This window comes from Tursiops truncatus, chromosome 3 (assembly GCF_011762595.2).
Source record: "Tursiops truncatus isolate mTurTru1 chromosome 3, mTurTru1.mat.Y, whole genome shotgun sequence".
Taxonomy (NCBI): domain Eukaryota; kingdom Metazoa; phylum Chordata; class Mammalia; order Artiodactyla; family Delphinidae; genus Tursiops; species Tursiops truncatus.
Genome location: NC_047036.1, coordinates 124,707,421 through 124,731,047, shown reverse-complemented (window position 1 = coordinate 124,731,047; position 23,627 = coordinate 124,707,421). Strand labels below are relative to the sequence as shown.

Sequence of the window (23,627 nt, the reverse complement as noted above, 5' to 3'; positions counted from 1 at the left end):
AAATTGTAATAATTATGTATTCACTATAAATTATTGATGCGAGGCTCTGTTTTTACACTTATGAAGTGATAGCGGATTTCCTTTTGAAATACATAAATGTGTGTAAGAACAATACTAGGTAAACATTAGCTGTGGTGCACATATATGGCAAAAATCATGATCCCAATAGTCTAATGTCTGAAGTTTGGGAAACTAATTTTGTACCACATTGTTGTTTTTAGAAGAGAAAAACTGAGACTCAGAGATACTAAACGACTTGCTTAATGTCACAGAGTGAGTTGGTGACTGAGCTTAGTCATATGAAAATGTGTTTCGTTTCTCCCAAATCCTAAAATAATGGGAAAAGTGATAGATCAAGTTTGAGATTCAGGAGACATTTTTGTGTGTGTGTGTGGTTTTATTTTATTTTATTTATTTTTACATCTTTATTAGAGTATAATTGCTTTACAATGGTGTGTTAGTTTCTGCTGTATAACAAAGTGAATCAGCTATACATATATCCCCATATCCCCTCCCTCTTGCGTCTCCTTCCTACCCTCCCTATCCCACCCCTCCAGGCGGTCACAAAGCACCGAGCTGATCTCCCTGTGCTATGCGGCTGCTTCCCACTAGCTATCTACCTTACGTTTGGTAGTGTATATATGTCCATGCCTCTCTCTCGCTTTGTCACCAGGAGACATTTGACAAATGATTCTCAGTTCTCCAGGCAGCCGATTCTCTGGTTAGAGTCTTGCGGATGCTTTCCTATTGTTGTTGTTGTTGTTTTTCAAATTAAATTCTTTTCCCAGTCTTTGTCTCCTGGATCCTCCGCAGTGATGGGTGGCCCTTGGCTTTCGAAGGAGGATTTATGATCGAATCAATTTGCTTTTCTGGCCCCTGAATCATTATGTTAAGTTCTGACTCTCAGCTGACCTTACCTGGAGATGGGGAGGGACAGACCCAGGATTTCAAGTCTGGATGGGGCTGCAGCCAAGCTAGACCTCTACCTTGGGGTGTGGCCTTGAGTTTAACCTCTTCCTCCCTGGGCTGCCTACCTCATGGGGCTGTTGGGAAGAGAACATGAGACCAAGTATTTGGAGGTGAAATGCCTGCCACTGAAGGGGCTGTCATGACCATTCGTGCACTCCCTGTCAGCAGAAGCAATGAGGCACGTGAACAGGGACCATCAACCATCCTGGCCAGCTGATTCCAGAGCACGGGCTGACCGAGGGCTGACCCTGCTCTGATGTGCTTGCATTTACTCAACAGTCAGACTGCCTTCTGAGAGGGAAAACCTGCCGCTCATAAAATAATGTCACAAACAAGATCTCATGTTGATTTTTACAGTCACCCTCAGAGTAATCATTATCATGACTGTTTTGGTAAGGAGGACACTAAAGCCGGGACCTGTGAAACAGATCTGTCCCAGGGTGACCAGGCTGGTGAGTGGTGACCTTGGGACCCGCCCACGGAATTTCTGGCTCCCAGACAGGGGCTCTTTCCTCAGTACCTTCACTGCCACCACACATTCTGCACTGAGCCGGGAGGGTGGCAAAGGCAGGACCTGACCTTCAATGGACTTGCCCATTTGTTTCTGCAGTTGTCATGAAGTGTCACACGGTCCTCATTTTATGGATGGGAAACAGGCCTAGAGGGAGGAGAGAATGAGAAGAACTACCATTAATCTCTAATTGATTTCTAACCAAATTAGGAAAATCAGCTTTTCACATAAGTGGAGATGATTGTGACAGTTGTAGGCTGTATTCTTCATTAGGAGCTAGATTTCTAGAAGAATTTGGGCAGTTTGAATTCTTTGCCTCTAATATAGACCTTTCCAGCTTTTATCTGCTCATCCGATTATTGTCATTATTATATATATCTCTAGTAGTGAAGCTTCTCCAGAGACATAGAAGCAGTAGGATGTGTGTGTGTAATATATATATAATGGGTATATATATATGTATAGAGAGAATGTGTATATGTATAGATTGATTGATTGATTGATTGGTTGACTGATTTTAAGGAATTAGCTCATGTGATTGTGGAGGTTGCCAAGTCCGAAATCTGCAGGACAGTTCAGTAGGATGAAGACCCAGGGAAGAGTTGCAGCTTGAATCCCAAGGCTGTCTGGAGGTAGAATTCTCTCTTCCCTGGGGGAGGACAGTCTTTTTCTATTAAGTTCTTCATGTGATTAGATGAGGCCCACCACGTTATGGGGCGTAATTTGCTTTATCCAAAGTCAACTGATTAAAATGTTAATTTAATCTAAAAATTAACTTCACGGCAGTATCCAGCTGTGTCTGGCCAAATATCTGGGCATTGTGGCTTAGCCAAGTTGACACATAAAATTAACCGTCACAGTATATAAACATATAATATGTGGGATAACATAAGCTAATATTTACTAACCATTTATTATGAGCCAGGCAACATTATCTCATTGACTAATTCCTCCTAATGATTATAGTACAGTACCTTACACATAGATAGAAATAAATGGTGGTTTTAAAAATCAGAAGGCAATTCAGAGTAGAGGTTAAGAAGGAGGGTTTTGGCACCGGGCAGACCTGAGTTCAAGTTCTAATTCTGCCAGCATCTAACTTGGGCCAATTCCTTAATCTTTCCAAGTCTCTTTTTCCTCATCTGTAAAAGAGAATTAAAAATAGTACTTACTTGGGACCTCCCTGGTGGTGCAGTGGTTAAGAATCTGCCTGCCAATGCAGGCGGCACGTTCGAGCCCTGGTCCAGGAAGATCCCACATGCCGCGGAGCAACTAAGCCCGTGCACCACAACTTCTGAGCCCGTGTGCCACAACTACTGAAGCCCGTGTGCCTAGAATCCATGCTCCGCAACAAGAGAAGCCACCGCAATGAGAAGCCCGCGCACCGTAACGAAGAGTAGCCCCCGCTCGCCACAACTAGAGAAAAGCCTGCCCGCAGCCAAAAATAAATAAATTTATTTTAAAAAAAAATAGTACTTACTTCATCAACATAGCAGGGACTTGATAAACAGTTATCGACAAAATGAAGGTTGAAATAACCTCCAGGGTTATTATGAGAATTAAAGGAGATAATTTATCTAAAGCTCCTCACGTAGTACCTGGCACATGGTGAGAACACATGTGATTATTTTTCCTCTTGACTTCTGCATACACAGAGTCATGGCTGGCAGCTGTTGGGATCCACCTAACAGGACTTGTAAGTTGTGGGTCCAGGAAGGTCTTGCCGCTAAAGACCAGGCCAGAACAGAATAGAAATCTCCCTCACCTGACTCAGAGGCTGGTTTCTCTTACTTGGCATAGTCCTTGGGGCGGTCAGTTCTCCGCTGCTCCCAGAATTCCTTTCTCGGAGCTCTGGCTGTGACTGGGTTTGGCAGGGAGTCTTCTCCAGGTGATGTGGTCTGGAGCCGGATGAGCTTCCCACATCTCTGCCAGCACACCCTGCTCCTTGTTTGCAGCCCGGCCATCAGCCCTGTCACACAAAGCTCAATTTACTGCCTCTCAATGGAAAATAGCTGCCTTCTCCTCCTAACGGCCATGACCTCCCTGCACTCACTCTATCGATTAGGCTAATCGTTCTCATTTATTCTAAGGCAAATTGCACTATTTGCACTTGGAGTATAAGGACATCAGGAATACCACAAACCAGCATTGTGTTAACTAATGCATTCATCATTCAATAAAATATCATAGTGCACTAAAGACTGGAATCCCAGCTCTGCTATTTACCAGGTGTGTGATCTTAGTAAAATTTCTTAATCTCTCTTAGGTCTCAGTTTCTTCATCTGTAAAATGAGGACAAGGTGAATGCCTACTCAGAAAGGTTATTAGGACATTTAAATGAGTATGTAAGACATGTAAATACATGCCTGATACATAGTAAGTGCTCAACAAATAGTAGCTATTACTATTATTATTATTACTACTGCTACTTCTAACTCTACTTGGTGCCAACAACTCTACTGGGTGTCGTGGGAACAGCAGTGAACACAACACATTCTGTCCCTACCTTTGTGAAGTTTATATACTTGTGCGTAGGGGAGAAAAAGAATAAACAAGTCAAACAACCCACCCACCCCCACCAGATGTGATTACAAATTGTGATAAGTGTCCTAAAGAAAACCAACAGGATGCTTTGACAGACACAGAGTGGGCTGGGGGAAACAACTTAGAGAGGCAGGTAGTGGAAGGTGTCCCTGAGCTGCTACTAGTTAGGCTGAACTCGAAGGATGAGAAGGAGAGGGAAGAAAGGAACAGTAGGAATAAGGAAGAGCACGTATGAAAGCCTCGAGGCAGAAAGAATTTGGCGTGTTCATGAGAAAGGGAAAGGACAGCGTGGCCAGAGGAAAAGAAGAGAAAAGAGCGGCAGCGAATGCTGACAGAGCACTCACTCTATGACAGACGCTCTGGGGCACTTCATGTATGTCTAGCCCCCGTGCCCACCTGAGGAGGAGGAGGTGCTGTCACAGCCCGGATCAGGACCTGCTCGTGACAGTCCACACATTCTCCTTGGCTTTTGGTGCCTGCAGCATTAAGCACAAACTCTTAGTTTGGCATTTCAGATGCTTCAAAACATATATACAATGGAATATTACTCAGCCATAAAAAGAAACGAAACTGAGCTATTTGTAATGAGGTGGATGGACCTAGAGTCTGTCATACAGAGTGAAGTAAGTCAGAAAGAGAAAGACAAATACCATATGCTAACACATATATATGGAATTTAAGACAAAAAAATGTCATGAAGAACCTAGGGGTAAGACAGGAATAAAGACACAGACTTACTACTAGAGAATGGACTTGAGGATATGGGGAGGGGGAAGGGTAAGCTGTGACAAAGAAAGAGAGAGGCATGGACATATATACACTACCAAACGTAAGGTAGATAGCTAGTGGGAAGCAGCCGCATAGCACAGGGAGATTAGCTCGGTGCTTTGTGACCGCCTGGATGGGTGGGATAGGGAGGGTTGGAGGGAGGGAGACGCAAGAGGGAAGAGATATGGGAACATGTATATGTATAACTGATTCACTTTGTTATAAAGCAGAAACTAACACACCATTGTAAAGCAATTATACTCCAATAAAGATGTAAAACAAAAAAAAACAAAAAAAAACAACAAAACAAAAAAACATAGCCCCAACATAACTTTCCAGTTTTATTTCCTTTTTTCATTTTGCTGTTCACCTTGCCCTTTCTACTTACATAAGTAAACACACTTTCCTTGTGAAAATTTAAAATGATACAGGTAAATTTCAAGTTCCTTTTACCGCTGTCTCCCCTTCCCTATCTTTAGCTCAGGTGGCCTCCCCAGAGGTGATACTGCATGCAGTTTGCTGTGAGTCCTTTCAGACATTTCTAAAATCTATAGATTTATGGTTACATCTAGCGAGTACGTCAACATGTAGAAACTATATAGAATAGTTTTGTGTTTTTAATAAATAGAACAAGTTATTGAATTGGTCTCACTGGATGATTGACTCATGCCTCCACAGTCCATTGGTCAGACCCAACAGGAGGCTCTGCCCAGCTCAAGGCAGTGTGCGCAGAGGTGGTGGGACGTGCCGGGATTATTATCTTCCCCTGTGCCTGGAAAGAAGAGGACTGAAAAGGGTGAGTACTAGAGGGTTCTACCACAGACAGTGATGTTTAAAATGTCCTTTGAAAAATAAATTTCCTGAAGGAAAAATTGAAGTCATTAAAAAAAAAATTAAAGAATGGTATAGCAGTCTATAGGCATAGACTTACAGCAAAAATAGAGAAGGTGGTATGAGAGTGGACTTTGCAGCCTGGAAGGTGTGTCATCCTGTGCTCCTGTGGAACTGTCAGATTTAGTGACACAGGCTACAGGCATCATCCTGCAGAGCTCTTCAAGCCCACTGCTGCTGCCAGGTGCCCCCACCCAAGCTTTCCAGGATGTCCAGCCTGGAAAGATGCTGACCTCATGTCCCTTTCCCTCTCTGCTCAGAAACTTCAGTAACCCAACCTGCTCGCTGCAGTCCTCCTACAGTTATCCAGCTTAAGACCCAGAGCCCCTCCCTAAAATGCCTGGAGATCTTGGCCCCAGGTAATGGCCTCTTGCTAGTCACCAGCATCCCCCCAACACGTGCTGACTCCTTCCCACATAAATCTCCTACGGCTCCTGAAAATACCATACGGGACCATGCTTTGAGGAGGATCGTGTGTTGTTTTGGCAGCGTTCTGTTTCAAGAAGTTTGGGAATACAGCTAGAATGTGGAACAGCTACAAGGGGAGGGGAGAGAGAGAAAGTGGAAGGTGGGAGGGTAGGGGGTGGGAAAGGTGGGGTCGTGGTGGTGGGAAAATCCTTGCTTCTCACTCTCAATTCTTCATATTTCTTCTCATTTTTCATATTTTAAAATAAGTGGTCACTTTGGACTGATGTCAAGCAGCACAAACGAGGCAGCTTTGCAGGGACTAAAGGTGTGAGGACTGAAGCACCGTTTTTAGCATACAGCACCCAATAAATGTTATCCCTCAGCATGATTTATAATAAAACATCACACTTGATCCTCATAAGACCCTTGTGAGCAGAGCATATCAGGTACTCTCACAGCTGTTTTACAAACATGGAAACTGAAGCTGAGAGAGTTAAAATGACTAGAGTGAGGTTCTTTAGCAAATCTGTGACTAGGGTCAGGAACAAGGTCTATGGACTTCCCATCCTATGCTCTTTAAGCTGATACCCTACCATTCTGCTTACCTTCTAGTCAATGATCAAAGAAAGATGCTTGTCTGGTTTTTTTTTGTTTTGTTTTTTCACGTACATTAGAGGAAAAGACCCTTTAACCTTTTTAGAAAGTCCTGTGGGCCTCACACTCAAAATATTCGGCTGAATTCCTAATGAACATACTCTGAGGTTTTCACCGGCTTCTCCCTTGTGTAAACATGCTGTGGCTCACCACTAAGGCAATATTATGCCGTCTGAAGCAGCAATTCAATTGAAGCTTCTGTCCATCAACCCCAGTGTGTGCGGGTGGAGCCCTCCACTGAATTACACAGTCATAATTCCTCTTGGTGGGATTATACCTTTTTGGTGGAGTAACACGCATTTATTTGACCATTTGTTTATATTCCACAACAATTACTGATATGCTTTGAGTGCTGAGAAACTGATACATCAAGATATTTTGAGCTGTTGGATTATGAGTGTTGGGGTATTTTAGAGGGCTTGGAAAATAGCATCCCTCTTCCCTGCCCAAGTTGAGAACTAACTGAGCATCAGGAAAATGAAGATTAAGATGTCAGCATTATTACTGACTGAAGCTGGGTTGGGGGGCTGCTGCCTGACTGTGGAGCCGAATGGGTGTGCTCATGCTTCTCACCAGTGCCTGGCAGGGCAGGGCCACCAAAGGCTTCCCAGCAGGTACAGAACTGGCCCCAAGCTTCCTGCATGGCCTCGAGCACAGGTCTACAGCGGTCTCCTTTCTGCTGGAGCCCATCCCAGGAGAAGTGAGGGTGCACCCAGAACCTCGAATCTCTTCTACACTGACCAGTCAGAGAAATCCCCTCTTCCTCCTATGAGGAGCACTGTGGGAAGAAAGACGGCAGGAGTGTCTTCAAGATGAAGTTCTTTTACGAGGAAATATGGGTGGTGAGGAAGATTTCCCTCTTAACAGTGAGAAAGGAGTGGAGGAATTTATTAGTGCCAGCCAGTTCTCTGGGAATTCTTCACAAGTTATAGACTAGGTAGCCTGTCTACACTGAAGAATGTTAGAATCTGGGTAAACTTGCATCTGGATTGTCTGTGTTTCAAAGGAAAAATGATTGAACTCTGCTGGTGATGGAACAGAGTCCAGTCTCTAGTTTGGCATCCCAGGCTAGAGCAGGCTGTGTTCACTGGAAGCAGACACAGGGATGGACTTCGGGGTGTTAGATGTTGATATAGGATCAACACCTGTGAAAAGAAAGGGGCGGACACAGGAATGGGCAGAGGAAGAAGTCAAAGCAGGCCCGACAAAGCCTCAGGTAACCGGGTGGGGAGCTTGGGAGTAAATGTTCCCCTTCAGCATCACCCCACAGTGAGCCAAACTGCCCTGCCTCCCTCTGTTGCTGGTGGGGACTCAGGCCCGATGGCTCTCTGTAGCTGAGGCAGACCCTGTGGAGCTGATGGCTGGGCAGCGGGATCTGGGCAGCTTGTGTGCATGTCTGCCACGAAGGCCTTTCATTTCCAGGTCCCTGTCTGTGCCTGCTGTCTCATTCTTTGCTATTGCCTACCTTTTTCTTGACACTTAAGTGAAGCCCAATTGCTTTACTTCCCGCAAGCCCTCATGCCTCTGGTTGTCCTCTAGATAGATCATCCTTTCTGTTCTCTCATTCTCGTGTCTGTGACTCCACTTGGGTATCATTTCCTCTAGGAAGATTTCCCCGACCCCCAGGCTGGGCTGAGTACCACTCCACCGGTATTCATAGCATTCTCCTAGCACTTACCAGATGATATTACATTTTCTGTGGACAGACTTATCTCTGCCAGGTCTACGTTTGTCTACAGATTGTCTCTTGTTCACCTTTGGACCTGGAGTTCCCAATAAGGTCCTGTTACACGGTAGTTGTTCAACAGACATCTGTCCTCTTATTCCACCCCCTGCCCCTTATGAGAGCCACGTCCTTGTCCAATGAACATTCGTTGAGCACTTTTGTGCAGCTGTGACAGGGCGTCACAGAGCAGTGGGCCGCCTTCATTACTGTAGCCATGACAGTGCCCAGAGTAGAATCTTTTATGTTATCATTTTTCGGGAAATACTGTTTTTTTAATCGGGCCCTATCTTCTCTTGCCAAAATTGCTTCAACACAGCATCTGGAAGCTGTGAAGGACTTGAGCAAATATTGCCAGGCACAGGGACAAGCAAGGCATTGGAGAATCTTTGAAATAATTTCTTAGGGGAGGAAGCCGCTAAGGTAAATTGCCCTTCTTGATTTGCTTTTATCTGCGCCAAAGAGGAATTACTCAGAGCTCTATGGAGATAAATGAATCCTAGATGATTAGATCTGTAAAGAGTTTCAGGGTGATGAGGTGGAGATGGGCATGGAGTTTGCACAGAGTGCACGCAACCACACATTCCCCAAGAAAGAGGAAGAATCAGGAAGCTGGAGAAAATTTGACATTGTCTCTCCCCTCAAGTCCAGTTCTCTGGGGATGGAAACTAGTCTCACGAAATGCTCAAGAGCCGGAGAGGCCACAAGATGCAAACCCGCTCCCCCAAGATTGGCATGGAAATGTGAAAACAAATGCTTTTTGGTCTGCTGGCTGAGCCACAAATCCTGAGCAGAGGCAAGATCTGACAGGCAGAAGCGTATCAGGGGCTTCAAACCAGCCAAATGGGAAAAGGAAAGGCCCCTTCAATTGTTTGAGGGAGAAGAGGAAGACCAAAGGCAATATTATCTTTCATCAGCCACTCCCTGTGGGGCAATGAGCTTTCCAAAGAGTGCAGCCTCCTCTTAGCAGGGCAGGGAGGAGCCGCCTCTCTTCACTAAAAAAGCCTGATTCTGACCAGATATCAAATCTGTGAGAACTGGAACTACTTGGGGTCCAATCAAAGCCAGTCACTGGGTTGGCATTGATTATCTCTCTGCAGTGTGTGTGTGTGTGTGTGTGTGTGTGTGTGTGTGTGTGTGTGTAGGGGTTGGTGGGAAGGACTGTGAGATTTATGCTGCAGAGGTTAGCCAGGTTTGTAAGGAGTCCTGGCTTCTGACCTGTGCACTGGGGACACAGATAGGATTATAAGCCAGTTCCTGCCCCCAAGGGACCAGAGGCCAGTAGGAGAGACAGACGTGCAACATTAATGATGGTAGCAGTAACCGCTACGTTATTGAGGGCTTTCTGTGGACTGTTGTGATCTCATTTATTCCTCATAACGGCACCAAGAGACGTTATTACTCACAGCAACTCTCCATTACACCCACGAGGAAACAGGCTCCAAGAGCTTAGTTACCTATTCAGATAGTAGAAGAAAGACTCAAACCCAAGTCTTTGTGACTCATACTCTAAGCCACAGTTTCTCAACGGGGAGTGATTTTGGTCCCTCCCCGCCACTCCCCAGGGGACATTGGCAATGTCTTGGAGGCATTTTTGGTTGTCACAATGTGGGAGATGGCCATTAGCATCTAGTGGGTAGAGACGACCAGAGCTGTCAGACATCCTGTGGTGCTCAGGTCAGCCCCACCCGACCCAAACAAGGACATATTGTCAATGGGCCCAAAATGTCGATGGTGCTGAGGTTGAGAACTGCTGCTCTAGGCCATCTCTGCCCACTTCATTAAAACAGGTCTCCACCAGCCCCTCATTATGTTTAGCTTAGTTCCTCAATGTTTCATTTATGGTGCTCATCACAGTGTATTATTTTTGTTTGTGGTTTCGTTTGTTGTCTGTCTCCCTCACTCTAAGCTGCCTGAGGGCAAAGACTGCCTTCCTCCTTCAGTCCTGTATCTCCAACACCTGGCACACTGCCTGGGAACATAGTCAGTGCTCTGTAACTATTTGTTGAATGAGTAAATGAGCAAATAAACAGAGAAATTAAACTCTCCGTACAAAGTCACAAGAACAAACTGGCAAACATAGTGTTGAATCCTAGGTCTGTCTGATTCCAAATGTGCTCCTGACCCACATGCACAGGACTAAGACAATTTAGTGTCATGGGACAGAGGATTGTCCTCTAGGAGCTCTGAGTCCCGCAGAGGAGAGAGAAAAAGTCTGTGCGTGCCAGGGTCTGATGCCAAATTCAAACTGGGAGAGAAATGAGGGAAGGAAGGAGATGCAAAGAGGCTCAGGGCTCACAAGGGCCCTGGCACTTACAAGTGGAGAGAGGACTTAGTGGAGAGTTTCCCAGGTATTAAAAGAATGGCTTAGAATGAACAGAATCAATCTTTTTTTAGCAAAGATGGGCAATACATTTATCTTCTCCCAGTCCTCAGGGACTCTGGGCCTCTTTTAATTCCCCCAAAATCATGGCTGGGGGCACCACAGAGGCATGTTCAAGTCCTAGAAGCGCCCGAAAGTCAAATTCCAGGCCGGCTTTATCAGGTGAATGAGGCCCTGGCAGCAGTTGTCTCCTGCCCCGGGCTTGTGTCTCCTCTGCAGCCCGCCAGCCTGCCAGCGACAGCCTTTCAAGAGCCAGTGGGAGAGCAAACTCCCATGACTCATGGCTGGGGAAGCTGTCAGGGTGAGGGGAGACAAGGGCACACGAGGGCAAGGGCAGCGAGAGAGTGGAAGGCAAAAGGAAGGGGAGTGGAGTGGAAGGCGGGAGCCAGGTTAGTGACCGAACAGGGAAGAAGCAAGCAAGAGAGGGAGAGAAGGAGGGAAGGAGAGCAATACTATGAGTAATAGTAACGATAGCAAATACTTGGAGTATTGACAATTGCCTCAAATGGTGAGAAGTCCTTACAGTGCATAATCACCTTTAATCCTGAAAATAATTCTATGGTGTAGATTCTTTTTTTTTTGCGGTACGCGGGCCTCCCACTGCCGTGGCCTCTCCCGTCGTGGAGCACAGGCTCTGGACGCGCGGGCTCAGCGGCCATGGCTCACAGGCCCAGTCGCTCCGTGGCATGTGGAATCCTCCCGGACCGGGACATGAACCCGTGTCCCCTGCATCGGCAGGCGGACCCCCAACCACTGCGCCACCAGGGAAGCCCCTAGATTCTTTTTATTGTGTCCTTTTTATGAATAAAAACAACAAAAAACCCCACAAGTCACAGAGACCTTAACCAATCTAAGGACACACGGGTTGTTGTTGGCGGATTCAGATGGGAAAGAGGGAAGGAAAGAGCTGGTATGGTAGATGAGTGGAGAATAAACTCAAAGTTCCATAGTGTGTCAGGGGCAGGCAGCAGAGTCCTGGAAACTGAACTCTGGCTCAGAGTCTTAATGAATGTCTGTCTTTAACTGTCTTACTCATCTAGTATCTTAGGATCAGCCCAAGAAGGTTCTTTGCTTGAATGGGCTTCAATGACAGATTATATTGGAGAGTCCTTAGTGACATGTGAGCCCAAGATAATTGCAATGCCATCGTTAGATATTGATTCTTCCTTCGTAACACAAACATGAGTCACAAAAATAATCCAATCTTATTATGCCTGGGGGCAAGGAAAACAAACAAAGAAAGGTCCATCGGTCATTTTCACATCTGTGATATTTTCGCTTTGTACTAGGTGTCAGGCTCCATATTGCACCAAAGAGGAAATAGGTTCAGAGAGAGGAACTTCAATTAGTAAGAATCTAGGATCCAAATTTGGGTCTTCTCCAAATCTTTAGCTTCTTCCTAAATACAAATCTTGGGCACCGTATTGAAAGTCATGCTCAGTGTCTCTTAAATGCAATTATTATTATTTTTTTTTCAAACTAACTTCCCAGAATGAAAAGTTCTGTTGAAACAAGACCCTGGCCAATTTTTCATGAAGAGAAGGTTAATGATAGGATCTGTTTAAAATCATATTGCTTATGTCAAATGTCCTTTTAATTAATTAATTAATTAATATTTTTCGTTGTGTTGGGTCTTCGTTGCTGCGCGGGCTTTCTCTAGTTGCGGCGAGCGGGGGCTACTCTTCGTTGTGGTGTGTGGGTTTCTCATTGCGGTGGCTTCTTGTATCGTATCGGAGCACGGGCTCTAGGTGCGCAGGCTTCAGTGGTTGCGGTGCACGGGCTTAGTTGCTCCGCAGCATGTGAGATCTTCCCAGACCAAGGCTTGAACCCGCGTCCCATGCATTGGCAGGCGGATTCTTAACCACTGCGCCACCAGTGAAGTCCTGTCAAATGTCCTTTTGATAACTATTTATAAAAGGGCTTATTTAAAATACAAAAATTTGGTTCCCCCAAAAGTAACATGTGTCCTCCTAGGGACAAATTAATAGAAGCAAACAGTAGTGTTCTTGGAAATCCCTTGGGTAAATAATTTTGTACACGCTGTTCCCTTTAGCCCCGCCTTACCTGCGGCTACACCTTGTTCCTCTGTTGAATCAACTCTGCTGAAGTCCTCTTATTCTCTGCACTCTGGTTGCCTTTCCTTCCCTCCACTCCACCCCCTACACCCTCAGCTCCTATGGATCTTTCTTTCCATGTAATTTCTTAGCCCTTCCTATCCATACCTCTTAGAAAGCAAACCCCCTGGGGCTGGGGCCTGGTTTTTCTTCACTGTCACTGTGACCTCAGCGTGCTGCCTGGCTCATAGTAGTTGAACAATAAATATTTGTTGGATGAATGAATGCATGGGTCACCCGCTACTAAACACAGCCTGGCTGGCACTGTTAATTCGAGTTCTCTCCTTCTTTATTTGTCTCTTCTATTTATACTCCTAACAACAACCCTGGCACACAGAATGGGAGCTCTGTTTGTCAAGTGAATCAAGGAAGGAAAGAAATACTGAAATATTGTTTTATAAAACATGCTTTCAATAGAAACAGAATTTATCCATCTTGTGAAATAACATCATATCTCTCCTCTGTCCTGAAGAGAGTGGAGATGAGATGTTGGGTGGTGGAGGTAACTTAACAGTCTCTATAAGTGGGTGCATTTTTATGGTGCGTTTGCATGATCACAGATTCCTAATGCTTCTGGTTGACAGAGACCTTAGCAATCAAGTGGCAGTAGTGGTAATAGTGATGTTTAACAGTTATCGAGTACATTAGTCCAGGCTCTGTGCCAAGGGTTTTGTTTGTATTAACTCATTAAATTCTTACAACCAACCAGGTAGGACTGTGTATTATTCCCATTCAACAGCTGAGGAAACTGAGGCACAAAGAGCTACATAAACAGGACTCTCTGAAGACTTATGGGTGTGTGTGGGAGCTTCTAGGCTGCTCTGGGGATGAGGGGAAAGTGCAAGACCATGTGAAGGCAAGGAAGGCTATCAGGCAAGAGCCTGCCCTCCTCTCCTATATCGAGAGCTGCTATTCTGTTAAATGTTTTACGTATCAGGCTCCTGCAAAAATATTTCTTAGGGGAACAGGGTTTTATCTAGCTAGAAAGAAAGACAGATATTTTAGTTTTACAGATAAGATACAAAGATTTCAGGATGTTAAAACACTTGGCAATTGTCATCATGGCTAAGCCAGGTCTAAAAATCTCGACTCCAAATAGTCCAGGAATCTATTTCCTATGCCGTGTTACTCGGGTGCCTGGTATCTCCATAATGGCACTTAAATTTGGTATAACTCATTGACCATGACTTCTTTGTCCAAACTTTTGTTTCCAGATGTATGTTCTGAGCAATACTGAGTAAAATAAGGTTAATTACAAGGTAAATTTAGAAGTATCTGTCTTGCAGAATTGTTAGAGGAAAACAGGAAGGACAAGGCAAAGCTAGACAAGGCAGGAAGTAGAAAGAGTACTCAAGGCATTTGGAGAAGACCAGGGTGTGTGTGTGGAGGTGGGGTACTGTGTATGACAAAATAGGCAGGCTTCTGACCCTGGAATAAAAATGACAACAGCAATAACAATAACAATAACATTTTTTTTTGAATGCCTAACATGTGACATGTTCATAAAGCTCAATGCTTTACATGCACCATCACTTTTAATATTGAGGCCAACCAGCTCTCCTTGTTTCCTTGAAGAGGAAATGGATGCTTATAGAGCTGGTAAGTGGCAGAGAGAAAACCAATGTCTGTCTGGCATCAAAGTGCATGCTCTGAATCCCTCAGCTACACTGTGACTTCAAAGCCCCCAGAATCACTGGGACTTAGGCATTTTTGTACCCAGCGGCAGCTCTTGGGACTAGGTCTACCTCAGAGCTAAGGCCCCTGACCCCGACTCAGGGACCCTATGAGAAGCTTGAATTAGATCTACCTTTACAGCAAGCTGAGCCAGTCTAGGGTGATTCAACCACCTGCTACTTGGATGCCTGAGATTCTTTGACCTGGGGACCAAGGCTTCCATTCCCCAGTTAGAGATAAAATACTGAGATTCTTGGTGGCTGCGTTTTAGTCAATGAGCAAGTTGGAAACGATGGCCAAAAGCAATCCCTGCACTCTTATAGCCTTTTAAGATTTTCAAAGTATTTCCCCTCTGTGTTTTTTCAAGGTCATTAGGACAGATGTTACAACTCCTACTTGACGGATCAGATCAGAACGAAGGAAAAATTTCTGGAGAGTTACACACATCTCGGAAGTGGTTGACCAAGAACTCAATCCCTCATCTTTTCAGGTCATTTCCTCTTTGCCAGGCACTAGAACGGTGAAGGTCCTAGAAGGGATTAGAAGTGTGAAGGGCAGGAGAAAAGCTCTGCTGACGGGCCCAGTATGGAAAAAAAACGGGTAAGTGACTCTTCAGAGGGTACAGCATTGGCTGGCCCTGCCTCTCTTCAGCTGGGTGGGGGCCCAGAGGAACTGGAGGTGCCTGGAGGTATTTTTGTCCTGTTGTTTCAGCTCAGACAGCTCCACTTGGAATGATTTATGATGATTTCTTGGGTTTGTTTTGTAAACACAGTCCATACCACAGGAGGGAGTGACATTCCCACGGTCTTCCTTCACCAGTGGTATTGCTCAAAAATTATTTTGCTTTGGGCTGATACTATACTGTTAAGCGTTCTCAAGTTGTTGAACCTAGAACTTTAAGATGGTGAAAGGCCTCAGAGGTTACCCAGCCCATCTGTCTCATTTTATAGCTGGTGAAACTGAGGCCTAGATATGGGGAAGGACTTGCCTGAAGCACACGGCCAGCTACAGCCAACGGCTGGGCTAGAACATCTATATACCCTCAGATGTTTCTTCCATGATTACTATATCTCTGGGAGGAGAAAAGCAAGCCCAGCAGATACAGTCTACTGCTTCATGGAGCTCAGACTTTATTAGGGGAGATAGACCTAACAGGTAATTAAAAACCACTTTGAGATATCACTTCACACCTGTCAGAATGGCTATTATCAAAAACACAAGAAATAAATGTTGGAGCGGGTGGGGAGAAAAGGGAACCCTTGTGCACTGTTGGTGGGAATGTAAATTGGTGCAACCACTATGGAAAACAGTATGGAGGTTCCTCAAAAAATTAAAAACAGAAGTACCATATGACCTAGAAATTTTATTTCTGGGTATTATCTGAAGAAAACAAAACAATAACTCGAAAAGATATACGCACTCAGTGTTCATTGCAGCATTATCTACAATAGACAAGATATGGAAGCAACTTAAGTGTCCGTCAATAGACGACTGGATAAAGAAGATGTGGTACATACGTACAATGGAATATTACTCAGCCATAAAGAAGAATGAAATCCTGCCATTTGTGACAACATGGAAGGACCTAGAGAGTATTATGCTAAGTGAAATAAGTCGCAGAAAGACAAATACCATACGATTTCCCTTATATGTGGAATTTTAAAAACAAAAACAAATGAACAAACATAACAAAACAGAAACAGACTTCCAGATACAGAGAACAAACTGGTGGTTGCCAGATGAGAGGAAGGTAGGGGGTTGGGTGAAATAGGTGGTTAAGGGAGTTAAGAGGTACAAACTTCTAGTTATAAAATAAAGTCACAGGGATGTAATATAGGGAATATAGTCAATAATATTGTAATAACTTTGTATGGTGACAGATGGTAACTAGACTTACTGTGGTGATCATTTCATAATGTATAAAGATATTGAATCTCTATACTGTACACCTGGAACTGATATAATATTTTAAGTCAATTATACTACAATTAAAAAAACAAGATAGGGCTTCCCTGGTGGCGCAGTGGTTGAGAGTCCGCCTGCCGATGCAGGGGACACAAGTTCGTGCCCCGGTCCGGGAAGATCCCACATGCCACGGAGCGGCTGGGCCCGTGAGCCATGGCCGCTGAGCCTGCGCGTCTGGAGCCTGTGCTCCGCAATGGGAGAGGCCACAACAGTGAGAGGCCCACGTACCGCAAAACAAACAAACAGACAAACAAAGAAAACCAAGATAATTAAAAGTGTTGCAGGGAAGGAGTAGAGGTGCTTTGAGGGCTCATAACAAGGGGGTATAACCTGGCCTAGGGTTGAGTGATGGCTGCCTTTAGGGCATGAGTTTCAGAAGGAGGAGGAAGAGTTGGTCCACGGAGCAGCAGGAGAGACCTCGTTCTGGGAAGAGGGACCAGCACGCACCCAAGGCAGGTGGAAGCATGAGTCTGAGGCTCTGAAAGTTGGCCAGGGCAGGAGCCAGGCGCCACAAGGCAAGGTTAGGGAGAGGGGCAGGGGATCCGGCGGGCCTCATGGGAATTTAGTCTGTACTCTAAACAGAGTGGAGAGCCATGAGAGTTTCAAGCAGAAGAACAGGAAAGTGATGAGGTTTGGTTTGATTTTTAAGTCACACCCCTCCAGCTGCTCTGAAAGAAATGGGCTGGGGAACATTGATATTGAGACTGGCTCCTTCCCCTCTGCAAAGTGGCCTTCATGCCTGAGAGTCCCCCATTAGCCTATGCACCACTAGGATAGTGGATTCCAGTTGTGGTTTCTTTTAGGGCAGGTGTCAAGCACAAAAGTGGGCACAGGACACATGCTCTGTAAAACCCTCGTGGCCCGATTTGGGGCAAAAGCCAGACAATGGTGTCTTTGCTGGTGTTTGAGGGCCACAGTGGAAGTTTGTAGGGCCTGAAGGAAATGCCTGGGGTGGAGGATGTGATGACAAGGGGCAGGGTGCAATCTGGTGGACTTTGATGGCTGGCCTGGTCTAGGTCTCTTGACTCGGATGGGAACAAAGCTGTGCTTGCCAACCTGCAGTTAGAGAAAGCGATGCATATCTTCAAGTGCCTGTGAATGCAGGGAGCTCCAGAGCTCTGACAACCCAGCCCCACAGCAGTCTCTGCACACCAAGCAGGGACATCAGAATCTGGAATTTTCCACCCCTGATTTCCAGTTTAGAAAACCTGTTATATGACTGATCTAGAGAGGGCCCCTCTCTCATACAGGTCTCAGTGCTTCCTTTTACAGAGTTTTACAGTTCAAAAAGCTATTTTATATGCTCTTTCCTTTTCCTGTCTCTCTGTTGTTCTATCTGCTTCCCCATCTCTCTTTCATTTTTCCCCTTAGGAGGCAGTATGATGCAGTTAAAAGCAATTGGCTTTAGAGATAGGCAAGTCTGGGTTTGACCTGTGGCTTTTCCACTTGCTAGGTGAGTTGCTTTGGGCACATTTCCTAACCTCTTGGATTCTCAATTTCCTCATCAGTAAAATGGGTATGTTAATATTTTAATCATAGAGTTGCAAGGTTTGAATCAGGTAATATGCATAATATACATAAGAAAGTGGCACATAGTAGGTGCATAATAAGCTACTATTGCTGATCATTTGTTCAGTGTTTATCTGGTAGCTACTGTGGGCCAGGCCCTGGGCTAGGTACTGGGGTCATAATGTTGATCCCCAAAATACCTCTTTCAAGTCTTGGGCAGGGATCAGTGTTTCCAAAGCCCAATTGTAGCATGTGAAGGAAATGGCTCCACCCCCCACCCCCGCCAAGGGAGGATCTGGAAAATGGCCCCAGATCTAGAAATGGATGTAGGTGCTATTTAAATGATGCTGTCAAGGACTTAGGCTCTCACTTTTCGCCATATTTTCCCCTTGCAGTTTCCTTGTTCAGTTTTGTTCAAATTAAAAATCACATCATGCTTACTACCATGTGGCAGGCCCTGGGCTAGGTCCTACAAAGGACTCCAAGGTGAGTAAGTTGTGGGTCTTTGTCAGTCTGAGAGTGACCATAGGATGGCAACTAAGATGGTCATGGGACAAGACCTGCCCCATGAGGCATGTCTGCAGGGGCCAGTCTCTTTAGCTTGATGGTGAAAGACTCAGTGAACCTTCTAATTTCTGAAGCCTATCATAGGAAAAGGGGTCACCTATTATTTTGGGGTCCCCCGGAGGCAGAACCAGGGCCCATGGCAGAAATCACCATAAGGCATATTCTGTCTCATTAAAAGGAATGGAGCTTTCTAATATCTTCAGGTGTCCAGCAATTAGGAAAGTCTCTCTGGTAAGCAAAGCAAACTCCATCTCTGGGAATGCTCAGGCAGGGCTGGATAAATACCCATCAGGGTGTTGTAAAGGCAATGCCTGATTTGGGTGGGGGCTTTGATGGGATGACCTCTAGGCTTCCTAGTAGCTCTTCGATGCAAGGATTCTAAGTTTCCATTGTCTGCCTGCCAGCTTCCTCCCTCTGGGGCTCACCCTGCAGCTTACCTCACTCCTTCCTGAACCTGGCTCCAGAGCCTTGCCATGGCAACTTACCAATCCGGGTCCAACATGTCAGGCCACCGGGGCATGTGTGAAATAGATTTCACTCTGTGTTCTGGCTGAAAAATTTAGTTTCGTTATCACATCAGCCCCTTTTAGAAATCTTCCCCCTTTAGGTATGTGGGTTTTCTTTCCCAGATTTATATTTCACACACATTTCATATAAAAAGACATGCCAGCATCTGTTACTATACTTTTAAGTTTGATATTTTGGAAAATCAACATCATAGTAGTTTTAAAGTTGCTGAATTCAAATCCTAGCTCTACTACTTACTATCGGTGTTGTCCTGGCCAAGGCTTTTAATCTCTGTAAGATATTAATATCTTAATACCTGTAAGACAAGGTAATAATGACATCTAGGTCATAGAGATGCTGTATGACTAAATAGATAATAACATGCAAAGAACTTAGAACAATGCTGGCACATTGCTTTCAGTAAATGCTAATGGTAAATAAATAATCATTCAATAATAATGTCATTCACTACACTTCATCTGCTATTTACGTATTAATTTTAGAACTATTTCTTGCACATTTTAGAAGTCAGAATATATCAGCTTTGAAAGCGTTCCAGAAGTTACCAATTTCAACCCATCTTTTTACTGCTTAGGAAATTGAGCCTCAGAGGAGTGAAGCTACTTGCTCATCTAGAGGCAGAGGCAGGAGGAGGGTGCAGGGGTCTTTGTTCTTGTCTGACACCTTTTCACACATCACGATTCCCTAATGAGAATTAATTAAGGGTTACCGAATTTTTCTGGTAGGTTGCTTTAAGAAAATAACAAATCACAAGCATGTAACTAACTAAATAAATACTGAAACGCTTCCAAGGAAATTTATTGTTTAAAGAATTGGAAACAGGAAAATGGGATTTATATACTACTTTCTATCTCTGTATTTGGGAGGACTTTGGACGTTGGCTCCCAGGGATCCAGCAGCCCTGCATCCCTACCCCACCCAGGCATGCTTCCATGCCTTTTAAGAAGCAAGGGTTATCCCTGAGATAACCTCGCATGAATGCCTTTTCTCAACAGCCCTCCTAGTTTACTTCTTGGAATACCAGTTCCAGGGCCGGTGCTCTCAGCCTGTGTGGTTTAAACTATTTACAGATATGCTGCCAAACTTTCTTCAATGTGTGTAAAATTTATTTTTGCTTCAGCTGCGCATCACACTGTTGCAAGGATGCCTGCTGGGGAGAACTCTGAGCTAAGTGGATGCTGTGATGTCCTGCAGAGCTGGGTCAACAGTCTGTAAAGAGGCGTGGTGTGAAGCTGAGGCATTCCAAGGAAGACTTTACTGGAATAGGTGGCAACTTGGTTTTGGGAGTTTATAAGAAAGTTTATGATCAGGACAGAGCCAAATTCAAGTCAACCTTCAACTCAGCACTGAGTGAATCATGCAGCTCTGGCTGTCCCATGGAGAGACCTTGTTTAACACTAGACCCGCCTGCTCCCATTGCCCACATTCCTGATTTCAAGTGTGCTGCCCCAATTCCAGAATTTGAAAATGTACTATGAACAAAAAATCCGAGAGCCATTGTCCTAAGGGTGATATGGAACAGAGTGTCCCCTGGTGACATAATTTTGTGCAATACTGGTTTGAACAAAATTCAACCTGATTCCTCACTGCAGGATTTCTCAGTGCCTTTAATGTGCTAATGTATGTGGTGACTCCCCCAGAGCAGGTGTAGAATGCAGCATTTATCCATCTTTTCTGATCACAGAGTCATGTTTTTCTTTCCAAAAACATATGTGGGGGCTAGTATCCTGAGGAAACACTTTGGCAGATACTGTTTCAGAAGGATTTCACCTTCTTTCTTTTCGTCTGAGTGAAGTCTGAAGGCTGTTATAGGAGGGGTTAATTCAAAGATTGACCCTTGGTAGTCCCCGACACACAACTCAGCCACTCACTTGGGCACCTAACTCTATTTCAGGTACTTTTTGAACACATCTCAGGAGGTTTGAAGAGCTACTCACTCTCCCTGGGGAGAGATGGGACCAGTTCTAACTGCAAAAAGGGAAGATGGTAACTCATACACTCTACCTTAGGGTTAGAGCATCTTTGGGGGCTCTGACCTCCTTAGTCAGATATTCTTGTAAATCCCTTTTGCTTACAAGGCTGCTTCCAAGATGTAGCTGCCAGGCTGCCCCTGCACAGGACACACTGTGTGTTGGAACTGATTTCTCTCCATCTTACTGTACACTGTGGAAAGCCTTCATGTTTTGGCCTGAATGTTACAGGCTGGAGCTGATCCTTTGGCCAGCATGTCATTAGCCTGATTAAGTTAATAGCTTGGAATGTCTTTACAGTTTTTTTGGACTCCTTTTTTTCTCATCAATAAATGCAACAAGCACTCACAAACATTTGCTGAATCTACCTCAAGCTAGATGCCATGCTTTGGCAATGCACAGTGAATAAAATAGGGTTTTTTGCATAGATGCATGACAATAAATTAAAATACAGCATGCTATCTGCAAAAAGTGCTGTAGAGACAGAGGAAGAAGTGATCACTTCTGTCTGGATGATCTTTAAGGTTCCTTCCAGCTCTTATGGTATTCTTAGATACCATACCTCCAGGGGATTTTCTTCTCGTTGCAGTCGGCCCAGAGCCTTCTGATCCTCAACACTGCAGAGAAGGTTGAGGATCTCTGTCACTGGGTGCTAGACAACTGTCAGCTGATGTCCTCTTGACTAAATTTCACCTGGCATAGACCTCGACTCAGTCCAGGCCAGCAGGGCCATCCTCCCACTCCCCCAAGTAGGGGTGCATGCTCATCCCGAGCACCATCTACCTTAGACGTTTGGGCTGGAGCAGGAGCTGTGTGCTGTCTTATTCATCCCCTGGACCAGCCTCCTAGTTTGAGAGTGAGAGGATGGGTTTCCACGTGGAAACCTCAGGTTCTAAGCACCTCTCACGGCCTAAAGAAAACAACTAAAATTCTTCACCCAGGACCACAAACCCTCTCAGTTCGGCTGCAGGGCACCCATTTCTCATCTAATCCTCTGTACATCCTTCTGAGACCTGGAGACTCACCTTCTTTCCTGTTCTCATTTCTTTCCTCCTACTATTTTTCTTCCTTCTTCTCTCCTTCCACATTTCCAAATACCATTTTCCGAGGATGATTTCAGCAATAATGAAATCGTCAATGCTAATGAGATGCTGGTTATAGTTTCAAATAGAAAAATCAGGACACATGGTCTGATAATCCCCAGCTGACCCAGGCTGTGAGGAAAGACTTTGGCTCTGAGCACCTTCAGGCACTTCTGGTGTACTCTAGAGAGCTTGGACCATTCTCCCTTCCTTAACAACAACAACAGAAAGTTTTATTCCATCAGGGACAAAATACCCGGAAGCAGCATTGTTAGTAGTTGTAGCCACAGGCCACCCACCCTCTGCCCTTCCTCACCTTCATATCCCCAGGGACGCTGCAGCAAACAAAGAGTTGTGTCTGGAGAGAACCAAAGGTGGGCTGGCACAAGGAAGCCTGGAAACTTGGAATGGGGAGTCCAGGAATGGGAGGGCCTTAGCTGGGGGTAATGAGGAGGAACTCCCTCCAATCCCTTCTGAGTAGTTAGAAATCAGGTGCGCTAATCTCCTCAAGCCTTCAACCTGAGGTCACCACCTCCCCTCTCTACCTGCCTAATCAGGAAACCACCTCCCACCCACCTTACTGATAAGCCTGAGACCACCCACCATTTTCTCAGAACTCTTAGGATTGTCAACCACCATCTCCCTCCCTCCTTTCCTCCCTTCCCTCCCTCCCTCCCTCCTTCCCTTCCCTTCCCTTCCCTTCCCTTCCCTTCCCTTCCCTCCCTCCTTCCCTTCCCTTCCCTTCCCTCCCTCCCTCCCTTCATTCCTTCCTTCCCCACTAAATGTATTCCCCTCACCTGTTTCATCTTATTCTTCCCTGGTCCCTCCCTGGAGCTCCCCTCAAGGCTTCTGCAGCACCCCACTTTCTTCTCTTCTCTGGCTCCTGTCCTCCATCTGACATGTGTGCAGAGAAGAGCGGCCACTGCTGACTCCACTGTTCACCCCACTCCTTTGTTCATCTCTGCACCACCACTCTGCCACTGAGCCTGCTTTTTTATGGGTAACCAATGACCTCCCAATAGCTCTTTTTCTTTTTTTATCCTATTCAACTCTTACAGGGTATTAAAATTTAAATTAAAAAAATTATTATAAAAATACCAAAAAATAATACTTGTTTTTTATAAAGAATTCAAATATTGAATAGGTATGTAGAGTAGAAAATGAAACATCACCTTGGGAATTCCCCGACAGTCCAGTGGTTAGGACTGTGCACTCTCACTGCTAGAGGCCTTGGTTCCATCCCTGGTACGGGAACTGAGATCATGCAAGCCAACACTCCCCCACTCCCAACTCTATGCCATTCCCCAGAAGTAACCACTATAAAATAGTTTGGTAAAAATTCCTCTATGCTGTTGCTTATGAATTTA

General features: G+C 45.1%; 1 long non-coding RNA gene across 1 annotated transcript; it reads right to left on the bottom strand.

Annotated features, from left to right (window-relative positions):
* Window positions 1–541: 541 nt before the first annotated feature.
* LOC141278338 (uncharacterized) lies at window positions 542–22,304 on the bottom strand. Its single transcript, XR_012330904.1, has 3 exons — window positions 22,204–22,304; window positions 3,272–3,449; window positions 542–1,627 (listed from the first exon to the last, which is right to left on the bottom strand). It is a non-coding gene; the product is annotated as an uncharacterized lncRNA (long non-coding RNA).
* Between the last annotated feature and the right edge of the window lie 1,323 nt (window positions 22,305–23,627).